This window comes from Balaenoptera ricei, chromosome 3 (assembly GCF_028023285.1).
Source record: "Balaenoptera ricei isolate mBalRic1 chromosome 3, mBalRic1.hap2, whole genome shotgun sequence".
Classification (NCBI taxonomy): Eukaryota; Metazoa; Chordata; class Mammalia; order Artiodactyla; family Balaenopteridae; genus Balaenoptera; species Balaenoptera ricei.
Genome location: NC_082641.1, coordinates 111,225,412 through 111,230,339, shown reverse-complemented (window position 1 = coordinate 111,230,339; position 4,928 = coordinate 111,225,412).

Genomic DNA, 4,928 nt, shown 5'->3' with positions numbered 1-4,928 from the left:
AGTACACACTGGGTCCAACTGTTCCATCTACAGACTCGGGCAATACCCACTTAGTTGTATCTGGCACAGCTGCCTTCCATAGCCCATGGCATCTTCATTTCCTGAGCTTCCCAGCATTCTCTGCTGTGACTCACCTAGCTTCTCAATGACATCCCCACCCCCTGCAGGTTTAGGTTTCTTTTTTAATTAGTTCTGCTCACTCTTCCAGACAATTTTCATTCCAAAACTTTTTTCACACACCTGCTGTGCTCTCCTTACCTGTTCTTTGCCCTGTGGGTATATTTGATAATCACTTCTAATGTTAGTGGGAGGGACTAGAGACCAGTGCATGTGCTCAGCTCTCCAAATCAAAAATGGGTACATCTTTAAGCAGCATGTAAAGTCCTTGTTCAAACCTCTGCTTAGAGAAAGTGGGTAAGAAAAAGTCTATTGCAAATTGTAATCCCTTTGTGACCTGAAAAGAACTTTCCACATGTTCTCTATTTGGTGGTTTCTGTAAACTTCACCATCTAATCCTGGTCTAGTCAGTTTTGGTTAAGGAAAGTGGAAGTATGTCTTAAACAGGAGAACATCCAATATTTGGGATGCATACCATATTTAACATAAAAAGTACTTCATTAGATACTATTGACTAGCAGGACTAGTATTAACTGCCTGCCAATAAATAATCTGAAGTTTTGTCTAAATGTAGGAAAACTGAGTTCAATTGTACCTGTAGAAAAAGGAAAAACAAGCTTAAGAGTTTATTAAAGTTGAAATAAAGGTGAATGTGCCTAGCTTCCATTGCATCATTTGCCAGGAAAATTTGTACTTCAAATCTTGCAAGTCATTGCATGATTGGAGAAGAAAGTAATCAGGATCATAAGTTTTCGTTGTGTTCATACCCTTGACCATTACCAGTTTGTGAAATATTTGTAAAGGGCTAAAGCAGGGTTGTGGAGATTAAGGAATCTCGGGGATTTTCTGAGTTGATGTCACACATTGAGCACTTCCTGAAATTCATGGCTTCATCTTATCCAGCTCCTTCTCCATCAAAACTATAGGCAGATGAGGTAAAAAGAATCCCCAGGAGAGCAGTACTTGGTTTATTACTACTCATCAGATCATATTCCAGAGAGGATAGTAGGCATACCCCAGGGAACAGAGTAACTAAAAGCATGAGTTCTGGAACCACCCTGGCTGTAACTTCAGGCAAGTGAGTTAACCTCTGTGAACCCAGTTTCCTCATTTGTAAAACAGGGAAAAAATAGTACCTATTTCATAGGGTTGTCGTGTGGATTAACTAAGTTAATACATCTAAAGAGCTTAGAACAATGTCATACAAATAGATTCTCACTAAGTGCTGCTTTTATTAATACCACCATAACTGAGATGCTCCGAAGCTGTGCTGTCCAATACAGTAGTCCCTTGCTACGTGTGGCTATTCAGCATTTAAAATGTGGCTTATCAAAACTGAGGTGAGCTGTGAAGGTAAAATACACACCAGATCTCAAAGACTTAGTATGAAAAAATGTAAAACACCTAATTTTGTTATATTAGTTACATGTTGAATATATTTGCATATATTAAATATGTATATATATATTTAATATATATAAACATTTGTTTTACCTGTTTCTCTTTTACTTTTTAATGTGGCTACTAGATAACTTAAGACTACGTTTGTGGCTCATTCTATTTCTCTTGGACTTCACAACAGCCTCTTCCTCATGTGATTTCACTCTAAACTCCACCCTGATATTGCCCCCACCCCAAGGTAGAGTTCCTGACACTTATACACACATTATTCATACCCTTAGTATGGACGGTGTTCTGCACCTGGATTCAACCCACCTCAGGACATGCAAACTGTGGATAGGGAGGGCTGACTGTACTACACTGCTTTGTATTAGGGACTTGAACATCATGGAGTTTGGTATCCGCAGGGGGTCCTGGAACCAATCCCCTCGATACCAAGGGACGACTATATATTTATCACTTAATCTGATACAGTTACTCCTCCTAGTTGTCTTTCCAATAATGCTACTCGAATGTACTTCTTTCCCACTATGGAACTGCCCAAGCCTGGTAGAATCACTGTTGGTAAAAGATGAGTCACAGCTCTCACTGATGAGAACAGTGACCACAACTTGAGGAGAGAGGCACAGATTGATATGCACGGAAGCTTGCATTAATTTTCTGTAGCTACCTTTGGAGTATAGTTCTCAGGGGCTGTCTGATTATCTGCCCCATCCAAGTCAGAGGAACTGATAAACTCTGTCCACTAGAAAGACCCTGGACCTAGCTCTGCTGACGTTCTTTTTCTTTGAAGAAACCACAAGTGTGAAGCTGAGAACTACCATGTAGATACACATATGGTGTCAGGATTGGAATATGCCTTCACTTAATAGGTCCTGACAATAATTTAGGTATTCTGATTAGATTTTCAAGTCAGATCAAAATTTGTTAACAGGTAGCACTAGGCTATATACTTTTTAAAAAATATATTTATTTATTTATTTTGGCTGCCCCGGGTCTTAGTTGTGGCATGTGGGATCTTTAGCTTCAACATGTGGACTTCTTAGCTGCAGCATGCAAACTCTTAGTTGAGGTATGTGGGATCTAGTTCCCCGACCAGGGATTGAACCTGGGCCCCCTGCATTGGGAGCATGGAGTCTTACCCACTGGACCACCAGGGAAGTCCCTAGGCTATATACTTTTGATCAGACTCCTTTTGTATTGCTGCTAAAGACTCTTTTTTAAAAAAAATAACTAGCAGACTTTAATTCATCCTCAATAGTAATTTAAGTCATATGACATCCATGCATGTGAATATTGAGACTTGTGGCCCACAGATAAACCCGAGATCTCCTGGCATGCAAGATGGTTTTAGGTCTGTGAACAGATAGTGCTCTGAGCTAGTGGGTAAATTAGTGCAAGAATACACGAGCTTTCTTTCTGCATTTAGGGACACACACTTAAAATGTCAGAGAGGTTACAGCCCTTAGTAAAGACCATTTCTTGCTTATATATGAAGATCTTGAGCAAGAATGGGCCAATGTCAGCAACAACTGTTAACTCTATGTGTACACTGTGCAGCCGTAGTACATACACATACAGAGAGAAAAATTCACATACCCTAAAATTCATCACTTCAAAGCGTACACTTTAGTGATTTTTAGTATACTCACAAGGTGGCGCAACTATCACCGATATCTATAATAATTCCAGAATATTTTCATGGTCCCCAAACAGAACTTCATACCAATTAATACACACTCCCCACACCCACTCCTCCTCTAGCAGCCACCAATCTGTTTTCTGTCTCTATGGATTTGCCTCTTCTAGACATTTTGTGGTTTTTTGTGTTTTTAATTTGGCTGCCCTGGGTCTTAGTTGTGGCACATGAGATCTTTAGTTGCAGCATGTGAACTCTTAGTTGCGGCATGTGGGATCTAGTTCCCTGACCAGGAATAGAACCCAGGCCCCCTGCATTGGGAGCACAGAGTCTTAGCCACTGAACCACCAGGGAAGTTCCAATACATGGTCTTTTTGTCTGGTTTCTTCCCCTTAGCATAATGTTTTCAAGGTCCATGCTTGTTGTAGCATTCATCAGTACTTAATTTCTTTTTGTGGCTAAAGAATATGCCATAGTATGGATATGCAACATTTTGTTTATCCGTTCGTCTGTTGATGGCCATTTGGGTTGTTACCACTTTCTGGCTATTATGAATAATGCTGCTATAAACATTCATGTACACGTTTTTTGCATGAAACATATGTTTTCAATTCTCTTGGTTGTATACCTAAGAGTGGACTTGCTGGCTCATATGGTAACTATGTTCAATTGTTTGAGGAACTGACAAAATGTTTCCAAAGCAGCTGCACCATTTCACATTCCCAGCAGCAGCGCATGAAGATTCCGATTTCTCTACATCCTTGCCAACACTTAATGTCTGTCTTTTTGATTATAGCCATTCTAGTGGATGTGACGTGGTACCTCGTGGTTTTGATTTGTATTTGATGTTGAGTATCTTTTCATGTGCTTATTGGCCATTTGTATATCTTCTTGGGGGAGATGTCTTTTCCAATCCTTTACCGATTAAAAAAATTGGATTATTTGTCTTTTAATTGTTGAATTGTAAGCTGTTTAGCATGCTAAGGTGAATCTAATTTAGATAAAGCCCTCACTGCTCCAGGAAGGCCAGAGGGTTGCAGTTTGGCTTCATTTTTAATTCTTTTCAGGCACTTACTACATTTTCCAAAAGAACCTCTGTTCACAGACTGTGAACTAGGACTTATTGCCATCACTAGTAAAGATTATTAATCTACTTCTAAGAACCAGTGCAAAGGATTTGAAAACCCAAATGAACTCTTAGAAATCCTTGCTTCCATCCATGGCAGCAGCTCCCAGACCTCTGTTTGCTGTGCTCAAGTGAGTGACTGAAGCAGTCTACTCTGAAAAGAAAGTAGCCCCTTCTAGTATGGTAAGTGACATCGTTTTGTTAAAACCACCAACAGGAGAAAGTGAAACAAGAATTGTAGGTAAACTTTAAAGCGTGCACACACACGCTAATCACTGAGTCCTGGGGACCAAGGCCATCCTTAGGATGTTGCTACCAGCTGTGAATTCACAGAATAGAGGAGTGACCCAGATGTTCACGTGGGGTCAGGTCTCCCACTTGCATTCATTCAACAATCACCGATAGTAGTTCTGAGCCTGGTACTGCCAGGCATGGTCATTTCCTTCAAGAGTTCACAATCTGTTTTATGGGGCAGACACACAAGTAAATGGGTATATATTCTACAATATAATGTTAGGTGCAGCAGGGAACAATGAACTCTGCCTAGGGATAACAAGGATGTTTCACCGAGGAGGCGGCACTTGGCTCAAGGGTTGTATAACTCAGCGTCACGATGGGTCCTTCCCACGGACGTTTGCTAGTAGG